Below are 20,302 nucleotides of genomic sequence, written 5' to 3'. Positions count from 1 at the left end.
CTCAAAACACATTAAGAAGGCAAGAAATTGCAGACATTAACTCTTGACAAGGCAGACCTGTTAATTGAAAACCATGCTAGGTGACTACCTCATTAAGGTGACTGATATATATATATATATATATATATATATATATATACACACTCACACACACACACACACACACACACACACACACACACACACACACACACACACATGTATACAGAACACAGAATATATATAAAAGTGTCACTGCTCTCTGGTGGACCAAACACATCTTTGGCAATTCCATGTGGCATCTTCTTCAGTATATCCCATTTATTGGACTAGCTCTGCTAGAGAATGCCTGCAACCTGTGAAACCAGGCCAAAGGAGCTGACTAAGAAGTTCTTTTCATCCAGCTTTATTCAAAACTAGTGCAGTGCCTGTTCAAAACATGCCTGATGGAACGGGCCAGTAGCTTGGCCTCTGGTGTTGCTGCTTGCAGCTGTCTTGAGAACAGCTCAGCCAAACTACTTCACACTTGACACTGACTGCATTGGGTTAACAAAATTAAACAACATTAAAACTGCCCAAAATAAATATAAAAAACTGAGTTTTTCACTTTCAATATTTCAGTATTTTTCCCCTAATCTCCTAATCATCGTCTAATTTACTTGTCACTGCTGTATTACATATAATAATTAATAGCAATAACAATAGACCCTATCTGTTAGATGTTTGATGCGAAAAATGCTGGACCACAATTCAGAAGAACTGCTTTGACACATGGATTAATTTAATCACTGTATTTCAAGCCAACCCTTTGCCTGACCTGGAGAATCAGTAGCTTTTATTAAAGTACTTAAAATTTTTGTTACAGTGTAACAACAGTCTGTAACATTTGTGTAAGCCTCACTCATACATGGCCGTCTAAGTCCACAACGTTATGGCAAAGTGTTACAGCGATAACACATGTACTATTCAACAAAGCGAAATGTAAATAATATAATCCCATAACTAGAGCATACAGTAAGAAACTTTAGAAAATAATTCATAATATCATAATAATAATATAGAGATAATTTCCAGATATTAAAATTATGGCCATGGCTCAAAACAAGTGTGGATAACCAAGGCTACAGTATGTCTTTAATAGAAGAGAGAGCACGTTTCCCTCTTTTTCTCTACATCTGGAAGACAGATCACCTAGAGGTCACCAGAAGCAGCCAATGACATCATCCAGTGGTTCCACCCAAACAGGAAGGCTGCATGTCTTTAAATGTACGTGTGTTTATTATGTGTGCAAGTGTGTTACAGACTAAGTTATGATTTCATCCTCTTTAAGGAAGAGAATGTGTGTACTACAGATGGCTCATGATTTTTAAATAGTCATTAAATGTTTTAATACTTCCCAGTGAATACTGAATACTACTTTGCTTGAAATGCCCATCCCTAATATGTACCTAATATGTATATGTAATATGTGTGTTTTCAAGAATGCAGAGGTCCATGCTTGCTTGGGCAATGTCAGCCAGTTCAGAAAGTCACACACAGACACATACACACACAAACACAGTTTGAAACACTTGAAGAGCCCATAGTTACGTTTCAGTGACAGGAGCAGTCCAAAGACATTCTTCTGCTTGCTCTAACTCACACTCTTCTGCCAGCCATAATTACCAAGTCCAATACAAACACAGCTAAACATAGACTCCCACACACACACACTATTCCACTCACATGGAAACACAAAACTTCCAAGAATAGAATATTTTCTACACTCACACACCAGTCAAACCTCAAGGTTAGATGATATGCATATACACTGAGCATTCAACAGCAGATACAATGCTGAGTGTGTGTTAGGGCAAATCAATAGTTAGAACTCTTGCAGCAGGACTTGTAGGGTTCATTCAGGGTTTAAAGATTAAAAGGTCCTGCTCCTGTCAGTGTGGGACAACCAACATGTGCAGATACAAAACAGTGAGGCTAAGTGTCATCATGCAGAGGAGAGGTGAAACTTCTTCAAAGGCATGCACCTGGCATAGATATAAGAGTGCTGTGTCTTTCTCTATGGAACCATCTTTGTCCTAATCTATTCAGCAATAAAGTGTGGTTTTTACATCGACAAACAGTAGTTTATGTGTTTAGTAGGATATTGCAAAATCTTTCACCAAATATTATTTAAACCTGACTTTGATTAAATTTGTACAAGGTTAGGCCATGAAACATGTGATGTGTGATATGCACAATTTTCTCCCGAATTATTGTAATTATTATCACAAAACAAAAAAAACTGAACTCATGTGGTACATGGGTTAGATATAGGCTAGACTGGGGATGGGATACCACAAACCTACCTGTTCACTAAACCCCTTCCTTAAACCAAAACACAAGAGCAAAGTATAAGGGACCGATTACATTGCTCTAACATAAGCCACTAATGTTGACTGCTAACAATAGCATGCCTGGCTTACTAGGCACCTACAGTAGTAGTAGTAGGTCATTACTCCAATGGCTACAAGTTAGTATATCATATGTAGTATATAAAATGTACAATACTTAGAGGGGTGATAGTTTTGATAATAGATAGTAAATACACTAACCAGAAAAACTAAGTCCACTCCAGAGTTCTGCACAGGCCTAAAACAGAGACACCTGTGCGTTTACTGGGTTTTGCCAAAGTATTCACTCATTCAGTTTTTATTAAGTTAAGAATTCCTTTATTCGTCACATTACACACAACATGCATAGTTGAGGAGGGAAACTGTACACGCCATGCAATTGTGAAATTCTTTCCCGCTTTTTGACCCATCCATGGTCAGTCCTTCCCCCACGGCAGACCAGGAGCGGTGGGCTGCCAGTCGACCAGCGCCCGGGGACCCAACTCTCATTTGTCACCATTGGTCAGGTGGTGATCTTTAGTTTTGCTCCAGAAATCTACATGTTAAATCACAATTTTATGTTACAACAAAGCATATCATAAAACTTGGCTGAGCCTGTCTCTCTGTTCTATGTTTTCTGAGTTCACACTGTAGTGTGAGCTTGGTGGCCACTGACACTTGATCAGTTTAGTGGAGGCTCATCCTGCGGTAAACTAACTATTTGTCATTTATTTTTTCTGTGATGCACTTAAGGAGTAGTTGCAGTGTCTGTAGCCTGGCTCCAACCAGGCTGCGAAGATGTCTGTCAGTTTAGCTCTAAATTTAAAAAAATCTTAATTTCCACCCTACATCATTTTATCATCATTTTATCTAACATATTTCTTATAAATTTTATTCATATTATTTTAACTTCAGTACTATTTTATGTCATGTTTTAGATTTTCGTTTTCTTATCTCTCATTTATTTTGTGATTTTGTTTTTATGCATAATGTTTGAGCACTGTTAAACAGAACCTGAGAACAACAATTTCGTCACTAGCAACTGCTTCATTTCAAGATGATTGTGTGTGTGTGTGTGTGTGTGTGTGTGTGTGTGTGTGTGTGTGTGTGTGTGTGTGTGTGTGTGTGTGTGTGTGTGTAAACCTCAATCATTCAAGCAGCAGTCTTCCACAATTTGTCTGGATGTTTGTATCGCACATTAAATTAGTTACAGACCCAATACTGACAACTTCCAATACCTCTGAGAAGTACAACAGTCACTGAGCTGAAAAGCATAACACAGAGAGGGTGCAGGAAAGGTGAGGAAGCATGGAGTTAGAGACAGAAAGGGCAGGGCAAGTGAACAGAGTGAGTTTAAAAAGAAACAAAGAAAAAGAAAGCTAGGTAGAAAGCAGATGCTGAGAGGAAAGTAAATAGTCTGAGGGGACTGGAATGTGTTCAAGCAGCCAGAGTGACTGAAGGTACGCTGTCAGTCTGGCACACAGGCTGTCAGCCACACACCAACTGCAACAGAAAAACATATGACAGCATTCTTACCAGCGTTACAGTCTTCAAGAGTCACATCTGGTCTTAAAAGTAAGGCAAACACACCTCCTTCTTCTGTAGACATAGAAAAATGAAGGGAGAGAGAGATGTATTGAAGCAGACACACAGAGGTAGTTTGGCCAGAGTTTCAGTGGGTGGAGCGACAAATGAGGATGTTGATATTCAACACAGGAAGACAGACAAACAAAAGGTCTGCTCGACCTAAACTCACTCAGAACAATACAGGCAACTCTGTCTGTTATAATGCACCTTGGTCCTGATCCAATTGTGATTTTTTAGCTGAATTATCTGAGTTTTATCAAGTTTAGCCATTCAAAACAGATTAAACAATTATTGAGGGTGATTTTAATACTCATGTAGACATCGATTATGACAGTCTTAGTACTGTGTTTATTGTATCATTAGATTATCACAGAAACCTGAGAGGAAATGGCATTCCACAAATTTGGATGAATTTGGTTTAGCCTGTCAAGACAGTCTTAAAACATACAGGAAGGCATTACACAATGCCACGGCAGCCTATATACTCAATGATAATAGAGGACAATAAGAACAACCCCAGGTTTCTCTTCAGTGCTGTAGCCAGGCTGACAGAGTCATAACTCTTTTGTATTCCTATAGGCCTCAGTAGTAATGACATCATGAGCTTCTTGAATGATAAAATTCTTACTATTAGAGACAAAATTGATCACATCCTGCTCTCAACTGGTCCTGATTTCCTTCAAAGACATGAACCTTAAAAACAGCTGTTAAACCTGATATATACAGTATTTAGACTGCTTTTCTCTCGTCGACTGTCACCAGCTTACTTCAACTATTTCTTCATCTAAACCACCCACCAATCTCTTTGACCTCATCTCAACTTGGCTGCCTAATGAAGTTTTACCCTTAATTGGCACTACTTAAGGGACATGATCAATTTGTCTTTCTCTACAGGCTATGGGCCACTGTGTTTTAAACCAGCTGTAATTAAACCTCTTCTTAAAATACCTTCTTTTGATCAAGAGTTTTAGCCAACTATAGGCTTATATCTACTACTTAAGGAAAAGATCCGTGTAACACCACTGAATATCTGTGCCAATTCAATAGTTGTTGAGATGTTTCAGTTTGGACCAATGTGGTGGACCAAATAACTGACATTGCCATTACTTCAGAAAGTCAGAAACTAATTCATAATGAAAATAATTATTAGTTGCAACCTAATAAAATGCCTATCTCTATGGCTGGGAATTACAATGAACTCACAATACAATACTATATTACTATTACATCACTAATAGTAATAGAGAAGTAACTTACTGCTATATATTTCATACAATAACAAAAAAAAAATCTGCATACAAGTTACTGTGCAATACATGTCTCAAGAATATCTTCTGTGACAGATAAATCACAATATTGTGTGAAGAGGAAAATACAACCCTGTCTAATGAAAAAAGAGAGAAAAGCGATTGTTATCATTTGCTAATCATTTTTGACTAATTTACTCAATTGAAAACAGTGCAATATAGAGACCATATACTTAATATCTTATAATTTTCACAGATTTTTGTAAATATACATATGCTAAATCTTGATGCTAGCAACCTGTTTCAAAAAGTTTGGGACAGAGGAAAGGCAAGACTGGGACAGTTGCGGAATGCTCCAGAAACACCTGTTTGGAACATTCCACAGGTAAACAGGTTCACTGGTAATAGGTGAGAGTATCATGATTGGGTATGAAAGGGGCATCCTGCAAAGGCTCAGTCGTTTACAGGCAAGATGGAGCGAGGCTTACTTTGTAACACTTTGTAAAACTGTTGTCTGTAAACAGACTCATTGGCAAATGAATATATTCTGTTTTCATTTACATGTTACACGGCATCCAAACTTTTCATTTGCTTTTTAACTTTGTCATTAGCTCTCATAAAGTATTAATTAGTTAAGCCTTAAGTTACATATACTATGATGACTGGAAACAGTGGCTGTGTCCCAATTCAGGGGCTGCATCCTTCAGAGGACCCAGCCTACACGGCCCACGGAGGCCACGCATCAACTAACGGTAAATGGGACGGTCTAGCCTTCGGATTCCCTGATTGCGTCACAACGTCATGTCTTCCCTCCTAAACCGAAAAAAACACACGGACTGAGACAAAAATTTAACAAATGATAGACGACACAACGGAAACATAATCGACAGACGATGAAAACATAACAGACAGACGACAATGGAGCCAGAGGTTTTGAGACACCGGCGGCTCGTTTATCTCCGGCTCGGAGAGTGCCGTGGGGAGGTAACATTAACCGGCTATTTTAACCCATATTAATGTTCATACATAGCTACCATAGTTCGTGGTAATTAATATACCCGTTAATAAAGGATCCAGTTTAGTGACAAACGCTTGCCATATAAACTATGGACTGACATATATGTCATTTAACCATGAGTCTTGATACAGGGTTCTGTATGTTGTAATTTTAATGCCATCTTTTCAAGATCTGAAAAGTGCTTGAATTGAATAGTTAAATGTTTACGAACCCTGTAAATAATCCTGACTTAATTCAATAGCCTATTAAAATGTTGTGTTATTAAACATCAGAACCATATTGAGAAGCCAAAGTGTAATAGATGGAGAAATGAAGCATTATTGGTCTAAGCTTTAACATTCACTTGAGTTGTCGTATCAACTAAAATTCAGTTGCTCTTGTTTAATCCTCCTGTTCTTACCCTCCTTTCTCCATCCAGGCAAGGGCGATGTACTGCTGCATAAACATCAGTGTAGGATTGGGCGGTAATCCGGTAATAAGGTATCCCGCGGTATCTAAAAATAGCAACAGTATCAGTTTCATTACCGTCATTAAAAAAATGCTGCGCATATAGGTCTATGGGGTCTAACATAATTTTAGCATCGTCATAAGAAAAATGAAGTCCACTCCGTTCAATGTATCTGGTTGAATTTTTACTCGAGAAAAAGGTGACTGTGCAAAAGTACATGCTGCCTTCAAAACTGCTGCTGTCACGCCAATTCTGAAAACACCTGGTTCAGATCCCAACGTCTTCAATAATCTCCGCCCTATCTCCAACTTACCTTTCATCTCCAAAATTCTTGAAAAAATAGTCTCCTCCCAACTCCACGCACATCTCACTCTGAACAGTTTGTATGAACCCTTCCAGTCTGGTTTCCGTCCACGTCACAGCACAGAAACTGCACTTATCAAAATTACCAACGATCTCCTCACTGCAGCTGACACCGGTTCACTCTCCATCCTCATCCTTCTTGACCTGAGTGCAGCCTTTGACACCATCTCACACCCCATCCTCCTCAGTAGACTCTCCTCAATTGGCATCACCCACACCCCCCTTAAATGGTTCCATTCCGACCTCATAGACCGCACTCAGTTCATACAACTCAAGTCTTTCTCCTCCGACCCCTCCCCAGTCACCACAGGTGTGCCCCAGGGCTCTGTCCTGGGGCCCCTCCTCTTCATAATCTACCTCCTCCCCCTTGGCCATATCTTCCGTAAATTTAACATTTCTTTCCACTGCTTCGCGGATGACACCCAGCTCTACCTCTCCTGCAAACCAAACTCCACACTCCCACCCCCCTCCCTCACCTCCTGCCTTTCTGAAATAAAATCATGGTTCACCTCTAACTTTCTAAAATTAAATAGCAATAAAACTGAATTGCTACTCATCTAAAGTTGACACCTTCTCTCTCTCCATCAACAGCTCCTTAGTCTTCCCCTCCCCCCAGGTTAAGAGTCTGGGTGTCATCCTCGACAGTACACTCTCCTTCCAATCTCACATTAATAACACCACCCGGCCTGCTTACTTTCACCTTCGCTCCATCAATCGTCTCCGCCCTACCCCTATAGACCTATATGCGTAGCATTTTTTTAATGACGGTAATGAAACTGATACTGTTGCTATTTTTAGATAACTTTGTACAGGATTTGGGTTCCTTTATGTAACTTTCACATACAAATACAGTATGTATAGAGAAGAAATGGGCTATTCATTTATGCCTCAACAGTTACCTCCATCCGAGTGTGGCCGTGTTTTTGGCCCCTGTAAACAGGTGGTTGTTTTGACCACGGAGTTTAATAAACTCCTCCACCTGCTCCTTGCTCACAAAATGACATGTAAAGCATATTTTCTGTTATGTCAACAGACAAAATTATTGTTCTATATAATAACGACAATAAAAATAATAATAATGGTACTGCTGGTGCTGTTGGTTGCTATTGTTAAAAAAAACAATCGGTGCGCAACGCATCTTGGGATATGGCAGGCCGCGAAGGATAGTAGCGATGCATCCTCCGAAAACAGGGAAAAGGACGTATTTGTCGGCTGCATTTGGAGGACTCTTTGAATTTTTACGAATTGGGACAACCTTCGCACAGCGCTATGACGTAATCGGCCTTCAAATGCGTCCTCCAAAGGATGCAGCCCCTGAATTGGGACACAGGCATTGTGTGTTGGCCAAGGATGGGAGGGCTATATCGCAAGTGATCAAAACTTCCCAGAACATGACTGGTACGCGTCTACCAAGGATTAATGATTTGTCTCAGAGCCCAGAGGATTCTTCAGACAATTCCCACCCCAGCCACAGCCTGTTCACCCTGCTGCTGTCTGGGAATGATACAGAAGTATTCGCTGTCGTACCACCTGAAGACAGAGCAGTTTCTTTCCTCAGGTTGTTTGAACTCCTTACAACTCCTTTGCACTACTCCAGAAAAAAAGGTTTTCTTGCATAGCATAAAGGGACAACTTGCATTTCATTCCACACCCTGAACCGTGACAAACGTGGCCTCTTGTTCTTTCTTTTTGCCTTCGGAAACACTTTGTTTACATGACAACCACACGCAGAAGTGTTTGTGTGTTTATGAGAGAGATGGATTAATACTGTTTTCAACATTCAGGGCCAATAAGGCAGAGTGAACTGAGTTAAACTGAAGACAATAGTGCCTGACAAAGGTGATGATAGAGGCAGAAATGGAGAGAGGGCATAGTGCAGACTGGTCATGCCATCGCACTGACAAAGCAGGCAGCTTTAGGCAGCAAAATGGATGTTGCTGCCTGCTGTGTGGAACCTCATGACGAGTCAAACTATGAGCCCCTCACAACTCCACCATCTTCAACACCTTCCCATCAAACATTCAGATTTACAGAACCGTTAAGTCTTTTCCTACTCTAAACATACATGAACTATTCAATTATATTTTTATTGCAAGTGTGTTTAAATACAAATAAATAAATATATAAAAAAGCACGTGTAAGAGATGCTCAGCGGAAGCATGTCTTTAGCTATATGATATGCCGCTGCCTCTGTTATATCTTTGTGCCTTTTAGATGATTTGTCATCAGGCACTGAAGCAGAGCACCTCTGCATGGTGGTCTGCTGCTTGTGCTGCAGTGCTGCGGTTGCAGATGTTGAATACGGCTGCGCTCCAAAGAGTGAGCGCGGTTAAGGTGGTTAAAAAAGTTTGTGGTGTTACCGGTCTTGGTGGGGACGACAGTCTTGCATAAGTTACAGACTAGGGATCGACCAATTATCGGCCTGGCCAATAATATCGGCCGATATTCGGCATTTTTCGATCATCGGCATCGGCCTTTTTTCCACCGATAACCAATAAAATCAATTAATGTATTTTAAAATGCACTCCTTTGGCTCCGATGCAGCCGTCTCTCCGCTTGAAGTCACCATTCTTGGCTGTATAACAAAATCCTGCCCACAGCCCTCACTGATTGGCTACATGGCACGAGTGAGTCAGTGACAGCCAATCAACACTAAAGCCTCTACATGCAGTGCCACAGACACGGAGAAGTAGACGACTGCTCCAGTGATCCAGTGGAGGCAAGACAACAGAGTCACTCGAAGTTGCAATAAAAACCCTCTATAATGAAGTTTTAAAAATACTACAACCTTATGATCAATTTCAGTGATAACATGCAAGCACAGAGTTGACATTTCACCGACCTACTTGTCTAATCACATCAAGCATATGACGAAAAAAAAAAGAAAAAAAAAAAACGTAACCAAGTGAACATGACCTGAAGTCCCCTACTTAATAAAAAAAAAGACATAACGACATACCGGTAGGTAGACTATAGCAAGTATGAGGGAGGAAAACCTGCTGAATTCCGCTGTTTGGCTGTGGAGATGAAACTGTTCACAGCTTCAACAAGGCTTATACCATGGTCTGGGTGAACACTTGATTCTGAATGGCTGGGTGTCCGTTAAAAAGTGTTGTAGGACACCTATAAAAAAGTTCCGGTCAAATAGCCTGATTGTTCTAAATTATTGCACTGGCTCAAATGCTAGTTGGTAACCGTGGCAACAGAAACTCAGAACATACGTTATTTCACAGGATATTTTTCACAACGGCAAGATAGTAGACTGGTGGATAATATTTATAAAAACGATTTAGGATAGACTTACTGTACTTGCTTGATACATTTAATGATCAGAGTGAATGGTGGATAATATTTCTTGCAATAAAAACTATTTAGGAAACTATCTGTGGACTTTGATTCTTTGAAACAAAATCTCGCATCATCCTCTGGACACACACAAGCGGTAAGAGGTGCACTTGCCCTCTGAAATGATACTTTGTATCACGTAACATAACGTTAAACAATCATCTCACTTCCCTCCACTGATTAAGCCGCGGAAGCGGCTTCACGTTGGACGGTTCACACCTCCGCGTCATCCATTCATTTCTGATAATGGACACCTCGTCGGGCATTATCCCTTACGTATCTCATGATGACCCACCGCTACGTTATACCTGCTGCAACCGCTTTATAGCTGTGGTCAGACGCACAATAATGACATAGGCCCTTTTGGTTGCCGTTACTTTGGGGGAATAATAAATCTTCTAACGTGTCTCAGCCCTTCTTAAACAACACCGGAGGTGATTCTAGCCTATGAATTAAACAGTACTGCACGCTAACGTGTCTTTGTTTGTTTACAGTCGGCTCTCCCTCAGCGCTCATGCTCTCACTACACTATGATGCAGCAACGTAACTACAGGTGTTAAATGATCGTCTTTTTGCGTGTCACTCGTAAAGTCCAGGGATATGAGTCAGGCAGAGAGCACACGTCGAGGAGATTATTCTCAGTGTGTTTTATTTTCAATCAATAAATTTACCGTCGCGTCTACAACTCACGTGTGTAATGAAACACTTTTCCAAGCTCGAAGATATGAAAACTGTGGTGCTGACATGTCTCCTGCTACTGAATTGGGAGTACTAACTCAGACCCAAATTTCAGAACAGTTCAGTTCAGTTTATTTTGTTGATGTTTCAAAAATTCAGGGAGCTATTTTAATTATTTATTTATTCATCTGAGTGAGTTTTAAGAAATGTTGCTGGAAGGCCCCTGCATTTTTTGTTTTAAAAATAATTCAATTTAAACGCATTTCAATGAAGATTTGGTGTTTGAGTTTGTTATTATTTTACTACTATATTTTTTCTCAGTGTACACAAAACAAACAAACAGTATACTGTATTCATTCTAATCCCAGGTGTGTTACTCCAAAATTTGACACCAAAATTTTAATTTTTGCTGCAAACGAATATCGGTTCTAAATATCGGCTATCGTTTCACTTGATTATTAATAATCAGTATCGGTATTGGCCCTGAAAAATCCATATTGGTCGATCTCTATTACAGACCACATTGGTCTGACTACGGTCCGACTTATAAAATCCAAAAAAACAGCCATACTGGCGAGCTGACTTTCCCTGTTTTATTGACAATTTCTTCGCTCGCTGCAGCGCTTTCTATTTCTCATCTCACTCCTCGCGGAGCATCAAACACGAGACAAGGACATGGCGCAACCGAACTTGATAATGTTACATGATTGGCGTGTTAGCGTGTCTCTCTCACTGATTAGCGATTACTCCCTACGTTGCTCGGTTACCTGAGAGCGAGTGGCTGTGTTCATGCAACCAAACTCGCTTCGCAACTTCAGGTTTCTTCTGACGAAGAAAAAAACAACTATCGAATGTTTTATCGAACGCATTTTTTATTGATATTGATGATGTGTCTATCGCGAAACATATCACTATCATTTTATCGCCCAGCCCTAGTCTTTAGGATAAAATGTTCTGAAGTGTGAGGTTAATTGTTGTATTTATTTAAAGCTCTGACAAGGAAAATTGTGGGATTACTTGTCATAGTCAGAATTTTTTTCGACATGTCAGCCCAAACAATTAGAAGATTTTTTGTGGAATGTGTATTTAAGGTAGGGTTACAGCTACTGATTATTTTTCAATATAGATTAGTCATTCAGTCCATAAAATATCAGAAAATAGTGTAAATAACGTAACAACTGCCTTCATCCCAAACTGAGGCTTGCTTTGTCCAACCAACAATTCAAAACCTAAATATGTTCAATAAGAGTGAAGCAGCAAAAGCTCACTGGCGATTACCTGGAACTCAGAAATGTTTGACAGTTTGGCTTGATTAATGACTTAAAAGATTGATTATCAAATTAGTTGTCAACTAATTTTCTGTCGATAAATTAATTAATTCACTAACAAGCTAAGCAACTTTTGAAAAATTTCAATACTAGCACTGATTTCATGTGTCCATTTCAGTACCAACAATAGTGTAGGGTTGGTGTTGGAGTGGAAACCCAAGTTTTTTCTATCACCTTATCACATGTCACAAATGTTTAGCTTTCAACATTTGCAAGTAACATAATGAAAATCATCTGCAGTCCACCTCTGGCAAAACTGCTGCAGTTTTTACATTTAGCCAAATTAATGTTGACAAACAGTTAAATGAAATGTAACTGGCACACTGAAAGAACAGCTGTAGCCTACTTAATTCAAAATTTAAGAAGTTCATGTGTTTTACATATGGAGAACCAGATCCAAAATGGAGCTAGCTATTGGAGCCCAACATTACGACAATAATACTTTTGTCCAATAGAGGACTATAAACAGGTTTTCATTGAAGAAACAAAGCCAAAACACTCAAATGTTTGTAAACTGCAAAAATACTCAGAAAGAACTGTCTACAACTGGCAAAACTCTGACGGAAATTAGGAACTACTGCATCAAAGAAAAAGTTGAGATAATGAATCTAACCAGGAATTTATGTCAGCTTTCGGTACATTGTTTTTGACACATTTCAGTTGGTTAAAAAAATAAAGACTTATACTTGACACGCAGTCCTATCCCACCTTGTACCACTTACATATTACCATTGCACAGGGTACCATTACAACAACAACATACCACTCAAAACAAAGATAATGCTGTGACTTCATGAAATGTAAGATTACAGAAATATGGAATTAGCATTCCATCAGTAAGGATACACACACCAGGCCCAAAACATCACATCAAGGGATAATTAGAATAAAGAACAAAGTGATGAAAAAATGAAAATATATCGAACAAACACACACACAGGCAGAACAGATGGAACTAAACATCTAAGCACACTGGATTGAGAAGGCTAGAGGGAATATATTGACCTTACAGAGTGTCTTTTTAAGATTCAGCAGTACTGTGCCAGGTATTTAATATGTTCTCATTGGCACATTACATCTAAAAAGGAGAGGGTCAAAGTTCTAATAGGAAGAGAATGAGGTGGCTTCCAGCAGCTTGCAATCATTTTCTTTACTGCTGTCAGTCACACTTTTTGAATTTTGAAAAATTAAGAATAAATAAAAACTGTTTGATGTATCAAATTGGATAATTTGGATTTGCATTGTTCCAAAAATGTCTAACAGGGGGACAGCTCCGAAACATATGAAGAAACATGCCCTGAATCTTAATTGAACACAGGTTACAAAAAGAATCATTGATCATTTTCATGCAATGGCACCTGACAGGTGTCAATTCAATTCAATTCAATTCAATTTTATTGTATTTTATTAGGTGTGGTATGTGCACAAATTGAAGTGAAGTTGCTGATGATCTGATGGAGAGACACATCGTGGGTGCTGTACCATGGACCATTCCAAACAAAATCTTGATTTAAATCTGGGCAATGACCTCTAAAAGACGTTCAACCCAATCTGCCACAAGCCAAAACTGGTAGGGTTTAGACACCTTACCCTTGGTTTTAGCCTGCTTAGTAAATAATTTGAGTAGAGCGCATTGCCAAAAGACATCATAGGTGTGCTGATCTAAGATGGAAATAAAAGAAAAAGAGGAACCCGACAGACTAAATGCATCTTTGATATCAAATAAGAAATTACTGAATGCCCCTATTTTCCCAATGGGCAGTCAAGACAGGCTTCAACCATTCTCCATGTTTATGAGATGAGAAATAATAGGGCCAAGATTCAATTGACATTGTTTTTTTTTAGAAATGTTGACAAAAAGAACATCTTGGAGAGACCAGGGATCTCCTGTGTTGGCCTTAATCAGAGGCCTAATCAAAATGAGTGGGCAATTTCAGGCAGGGCTTTCCTTTCAAAACAAATTTGGAAGTTGCAGACTGAAGCTTGCTCCAATAATCAGATGGAGTAGGAAGAGAGACAATAGAGCTAACAAAATCAATGCTGGGCAGGATATTCATTTTTATAATAGAAATGCATTTCAATAGAAATGGGGTGACGAACCCATTGGTCCATAACCCTCTGAACCTTATCAAGAGCAAGTAAATGATTGTCTTTAACAATCTGGTTTAAAGGGGGAAAGACTTCAATTCCTAAATATTTTAATTGCTGTAATGTGGGAATGTCATTTAGGCAATCAGCTGCAGAGGAGCAGCCTTGAACCAGTTATTTTTGAAACCTAATTTACTTCCAAACTCCTTACAGATGGAAAGAACATGTGGGGGGTTTTAGGAATACCAATATATTGTCAGCATATAAAGACAACTTGTGTTGTGTTTTAAGGCTAGAAATGGTTAAGACCATGTTAGATTGGTGAATTGACTGAGTAAGTGGCTCTAGGGAGAGTACATAGTAGTCCAGGGCTTATCGACAGCCATGATGCGAGGACCAAAAAAGTGATCGCAGCATCAATGATACGAAGAAGGTGCTTAACATTATCTGTGGCCAGGCTTGATTTCATAAGACTGATCAGAATCGGCTAGTGATGGTATGTGGTTCTTGAGACAGCAGGCGAGGAGCTTTGTAAAGATCTTTAAATTGGGATTTAACAAGTTGAGAGGGCTGTAACTGTCACATTCAGTTGGATCCTTGTCTGTTTTTAAAAGCAAGGAAATGAGGGCAATATTAAAGTCTCTTGAAATCTGCCTTTCACGCTTGAAAAAATAATCACATCCAGAAGAAATGGACCCAGCTTTTCCTAGAAAGTTATACAGAATTCAGGTGGGATCCCATCAATGCCTGGTGATTTACCTCTTCTTCTGTCATTACTGCTCTCCTCAATTCTCCCAAGATGATTATCAAAACTATTTGAGTCTCTTCTTGATTGCTGGGGTAAGTGTAACTGACTTCGAAATTTGACACATTTGTCTGGGAGTACCTATGATTTAAACTGGAGTAAAACATTCAGAATACTTAATTTACCTGATTAGGATCAGTACAGATTTTCTCTTGCATTAAAGTTGTCGACATTTTTTCCCTACAATAGATCAAGTGTGGTCATTTATTTGTGTGACATTCGTTTCACCACAGTTCCACCTTAAAACAGAAACCAATTATCTAAAGCAAATGTTCCGAAGTATTCGCAGAAAAAAATGCTACCACAACCCTCTGCACGATTCAATATAGGGATGCACCGATCCCCTTTTTTCACCTCCGATACTGATACCGATATCTAAGGTTTAGTAATCGGCTAATAACGATCTGATACTGATCCAGAATTACCTAACAAATGGTATGTGTCATTGCGTGGAAAAGACTGGGATCATTCTTTTGGGCATCAGACTTGACTTAAACATTTATTCCTGCTTTTTTAAAACAAACAGATATAAATGTACTGTTACTTATTTAATAACTGTGCACCAGTACAACAATCTTATACCAATAGCGTTTCTTGCTTGGTCAAACAACATGTAAAAAAATATAATAAGTGTAACTGGTTCAGTTAGTGCAATTAGGAATATAAAGGGAATATAAAGTGTGCAACAATCTGTCTCCCACTTGCAACAGCATCACTCACAGCGCGCTGTGATAGAAGTCCCTCGTTGACAACCAGCTGCATTGTATGTGCAACGCAGCCTAAACTACGCACTCCCATGCTGTCCATTGCCTTTCGCATGTTGCTGGCATTGTCCTTCAGAATCGCGTGGATTTTTTTTTCAGCGGAATTTGCCACTTGTCAAACACTTCTTTCCGGGTAGCTGCGATCGCGTCGCTGGCGTGCGACCCACGGAAGTTTGTGGCATTGAGCATTACACTGTGTGGCCCGTAACTCTCATCCAGCCAGTGTGCAGTTAAACTTAAAAGTGGCACGGGACATCCTCTCCATGATTTTTGATGTCTGTATACTATTAGGTGGAAAATTTTCACCTCTTTCCTTTATCTCCTTCAAAGTTAGGTGTGTCATATCGCCTCCTTTTTGTTTATTCAGTTTAATGAACTCAGCGTGCTTCCTGGCGTGAAATCTCCGTAGGTGCTTGATTAAGTTGGTTGTGTTACAACTTGACGTTTTACCACTGCCCCTCGCAACATTTACTGCGCATGTATTGCAAGTAGCTGTCGAGTTTGTAGGCTGAGATAGTTTGAAAAGGTTCCAGATAGCCGATCCTTTCGCTTGCTCTATTTTGAAAACAATGCGGTCCACATTATGTGCGCTTCAGCACTGCGTGTTGCTTGCGCATGATGCCACTCACAGCGCCTATAGCATAGTGTTAGACTGAGTAGATCAGCCCCTATGAATCGGGTCCATTGTCACCAATATCCGATCTAGAATTTTCTTCAATATCGGGACCGATACTGATACCAATATCGTATCAGTGCATCCCTAATTCAATACTGATGTAAGTGTACCCAAATGACATAGGAGTAGCGTAAGTCCTTTAAGGAATAGGCTAGTGCGTTGTGTGTGTGCATGATGAGTAAATGGTTGAGCAAGAGAGACAGAGAGCACCAGAAGAGTTATGGTGAATTTGAGCAGACAGAAATTATCTGTAAGTCATAAGTTTAGCAGCGAATGTCCAGTGTAGATCACAGTATGTCCATTAATAAATGCTACAGCATCTGAAAACCAAGGAAAGTCCCATGTGTTGTTTGCCAACTGTTGAAAAAGTGAAGGGGGTTAGCCGCAAAGCAAGAATCAACTTAGGCTCAGGGGGAAAACAAATATCTCCCCTGTGCTTCCTAACTACTGTCTGGAGGCTTAACAGGACAAGGCTAACATGAAGTAAAGTCCTTCTCTACACAAACAAGACATACATACAAAATATAAAATGGGAAAAGGAAGAAAACAGACCATGTAAACAGGTCATGAAAAGTAAGACTGGTGTGTAATCACAAATGGATACGGGGAAAGAAAAAAGAGTGCAGCCTAGCAATAATAAAACAGTGTTACAAGGCAAATAGAATGATTTAGTTACAACAGCATGTATTTGGCAGAAAACCCAAAGTATATTATGTAAGTACAAAAGTCAATGTACCATGGGATATGTCTATCAAGTACACTTACATATGGCAACAGCAGACACACAACGTGAAACGAAGCAGAAGGAGCGTTCTTGTAAATAAAAAAAACAGCTCAGCTTGTGTTGCAGTATGAAGTGTGGAGATAACGTTAGGTCTAGCTATGTGAGACAACATAAAATGTGAAAAAACTGCTTTCCACATCCAAGCTGCTACTCTTGTTATTTAATTAGCTTCAAATGAGGCTTAACATTCATGCATTTCTCTTGACTGTTCCACAATATGAAATACTCCACCATTACTCCGGCATGTGGTTCTACAATAGATGCTACTAGCCTTTTAGCCACGAAATGTACTCACACCAAATCCAACAGGCTAACCAGCAAAACAAATAGTAAAGCAACACATAAATGTCAAAACATACAGGTTTTTTGTCTGACGTACTGATCTATCCTTGAGCTTTAGTTTTTCGGTGAATCCTGCTTTGTACTCGCCCCCAAAGCAGTCCAAAGTAAATGATTAACACACACAAGCCTAAGAGTTTTCCAATTGTTGTTGATGTGGATATATTTTCATCAAGTTAATCCACTGGGTCTTCACTTCCTTGGATGGTGGGAGTAGATGAAGATGTTACTTTCCACATCTTTGTGTGACTGCAGTCTGTGTTACAGTAAGGAAAATAGCGGTTACTGAGTGTAACTCCAGTTGAGTATCTGAATAGCCCTCTAGCTGATGTTACAACAGCCATGGTAATTTTAATATCACTGTAATAATGGTATTGCACAATCCATGTCATTGCAGAACGTGACACCAGTGACAGTGATGAAACTGGTGAACCACCCATCCTTACTCATAGTCAAGGCCAGAGAGCCGTCATTGTTCACCACATAGGTCTCCGGATTGGGAGCCACCAGACAGGCCAGGAAATCTTCTGCTTCTTTGTTACAGGTGAAGGTCTTATGATGACAACTGTCAATAATTTTCAGTGTGGCAGGATAAAGTAAAAAAAGGTCCAGACCTTTGGTTCAAGCTGTAACCATAGCCTGATGGAAGGCTAGGCAGTGTTTAACAGTGAAATTGCTGTAGTCATGAGAGAAGCGAATTCTCTGACCATTAATGGAGGAGAGATCTTTCCTGGTAGCATGCAGAATGGCCAAGCAGGCTGGGTGAAGTAAATTGACAATCAGGGTGCGGTTAGCTCCTTCTTTACATGCACTGTCATTGTAAATTTGATGTGCTCTCATAATCTCGATCTTAAGGTCACAAAGCATACGGAACCGTTTGGATATGGAATGAGCAAGAAACTGAATAGCATCGCATCCTTCAAGCCCCTCTTCCCAGCCAGTGATATGACTGTTACACTATCTGTTCCTGTCCTTCGTGTCCGTTAACTCCACTGCATGAGGAGCTTTATCATGGATATCCAATGCACTAGAGTTATTCTCAATAGTAGTTTTCAGTGTACAAACGTCACATCTGATGATGCAGAGGCTTGCAGTCAAAGTGGCTAGTTCAACCTGAGTAGCACTTCGCTATCAAGTATCGTTCCCCACCTGTTGAAACCAAAGCGTAGTTCGAATTAGCTGCATTGTTTTTCCAATACACATTCGGCAAATGCATCAAAATCTACCTATTTTATTTTATTTTATTTTATTTTATTTTAATTTTTCTATTCTCTTCTAATTTCTCTTTCTTTCTTTCTTTCTTTCTTTGAAATGTATTTTCTATTTATGATTTTAATGTATTTTTATGCTTCTGTAAAGCACTTTGAATTACCTTGTATATGAATTGTGCTATACAAATAAATTTGCCTTTTGCTTTTTTGTAGACATATAAGCAATTATGAGGTCACACCTCAAACACCACCATTCAAACATTTCAACTTCTGGCTTTTTCATTTAATTCCCTCTTGCAGCTATGGGTAAATGCATTGTTATGAATGCCATTATGGTCACCGTTAGATATAAAGTTTTATCTATTCTGGAGAATCCAATTATGTCCTTTGGGGTACCACTGGAGTGACACACAGGAAACTCCTGCTACTCTTTGGGGCTCTGGTATTTTCCTTGCCTTGCAGGTAGCCTACTTAGAAATGTACAAAAAGAAAACATAATAAACTTTTTAAAAAGTAATTGAACAAAGGGTAGAGCCCCACTGTGTGAACTCCACAGTGGCTTCACAGCCAAAAGTGCTTTTTTCTGTATACTGTAACAACAATGTATCTGACATACCAGGCTACATCATAGATATAGCAACACGGTAACTACCCATTCACAATACACTATAGATTTTCTATTAATACCCAAAAAGGCGATGTACATGGGGAAAACGAGAAGAAAATGAAGATTTTCGTGTCATTTGACACCAGTGTATCTCAAAGCAGTGGACTCAGTCAAACTATCAGCCACTATGACAACAAAAGCAGAGGAGAACGTACCGTTTAGGAGGCGCCGGTGTAGACTGCTCTTATGTCCTCCTGAAAAATGTATTTTTATCCCGGTGAAGCAGCTGAGGTTTCCCCTCTTTTCCTGCCGACCCTCCGTCCGGTGGTTGCTCTCTTTATGTGTTTTTTTCGCCCCTGGTCTGGATGGAAAACGTCGTCCCCACTTAGGAGGGAAAATGGGCGGGTCTCGAGCGTTTGGACAACCTGTGTGACCAATCGGCTATCCATATGACACAATCTACTGCTTTGAGCCAATCGGTTTCTGTTCCCAACACAGAGCCGTGTGCTTATTGGTTGGCTGAGTGAAGACCTCCCAGTTGAAGTTACTACGACACCGGGAAAAGCGCGAGCGTGAAGTGATCAGGCTCATGTCACAGCCACAGGAACAAAGCAGCAAAAGATCTCCTCTGTAAGAAACATCTCAACACATCATTATTTTTGACTT

General features: G+C 39.7%; 1 protein-coding gene across 3 annotated transcripts in view; it reads right to left on the bottom strand.

The window, feature by feature from the left end:
• ccdc102a (coiled-coil domain containing 102A) overlaps positions 1 to 20,046 on the bottom strand; it is a 97,944-nt gene extending 77,898 nt beyond the window's left edge. The window contains exons 1-2 of one of the 3 annotated variants that reach the window (XM_070969391.1): positions 19,852 to 20,046; positions 3,885 to 3,947 (exon numbers count right to left, since the gene is read on the bottom strand). The gene's annotated coding sequence lies outside the window, so the exon portion shown is untranslated. The remainder of the gene's footprint in view (positions 1 to 3,884; positions 3,948 to 19,851) is intronic. The other 2 variants (XM_070969385.1, XM_070969401.1) reach the window with 2 other exon arrangements.
• Between the last annotated feature and the right edge of the window lie 256 nt (positions 20,047 to 20,302).

Source organism: Chaetodon trifascialis, chromosome 1, assembly GCF_039877785.1.
Source record: "Chaetodon trifascialis isolate fChaTrf1 chromosome 1, fChaTrf1.hap1, whole genome shotgun sequence".
Classification (NCBI taxonomy): Eukaryota; Metazoa; Chordata; class Actinopteri; order Chaetodontiformes; family Chaetodontidae; genus Chaetodon; species Chaetodon trifascialis.
Note: the sequence above shows the minus strand (reverse complement) of the source record. Positions and strands in the feature narration are given on the sequence as shown.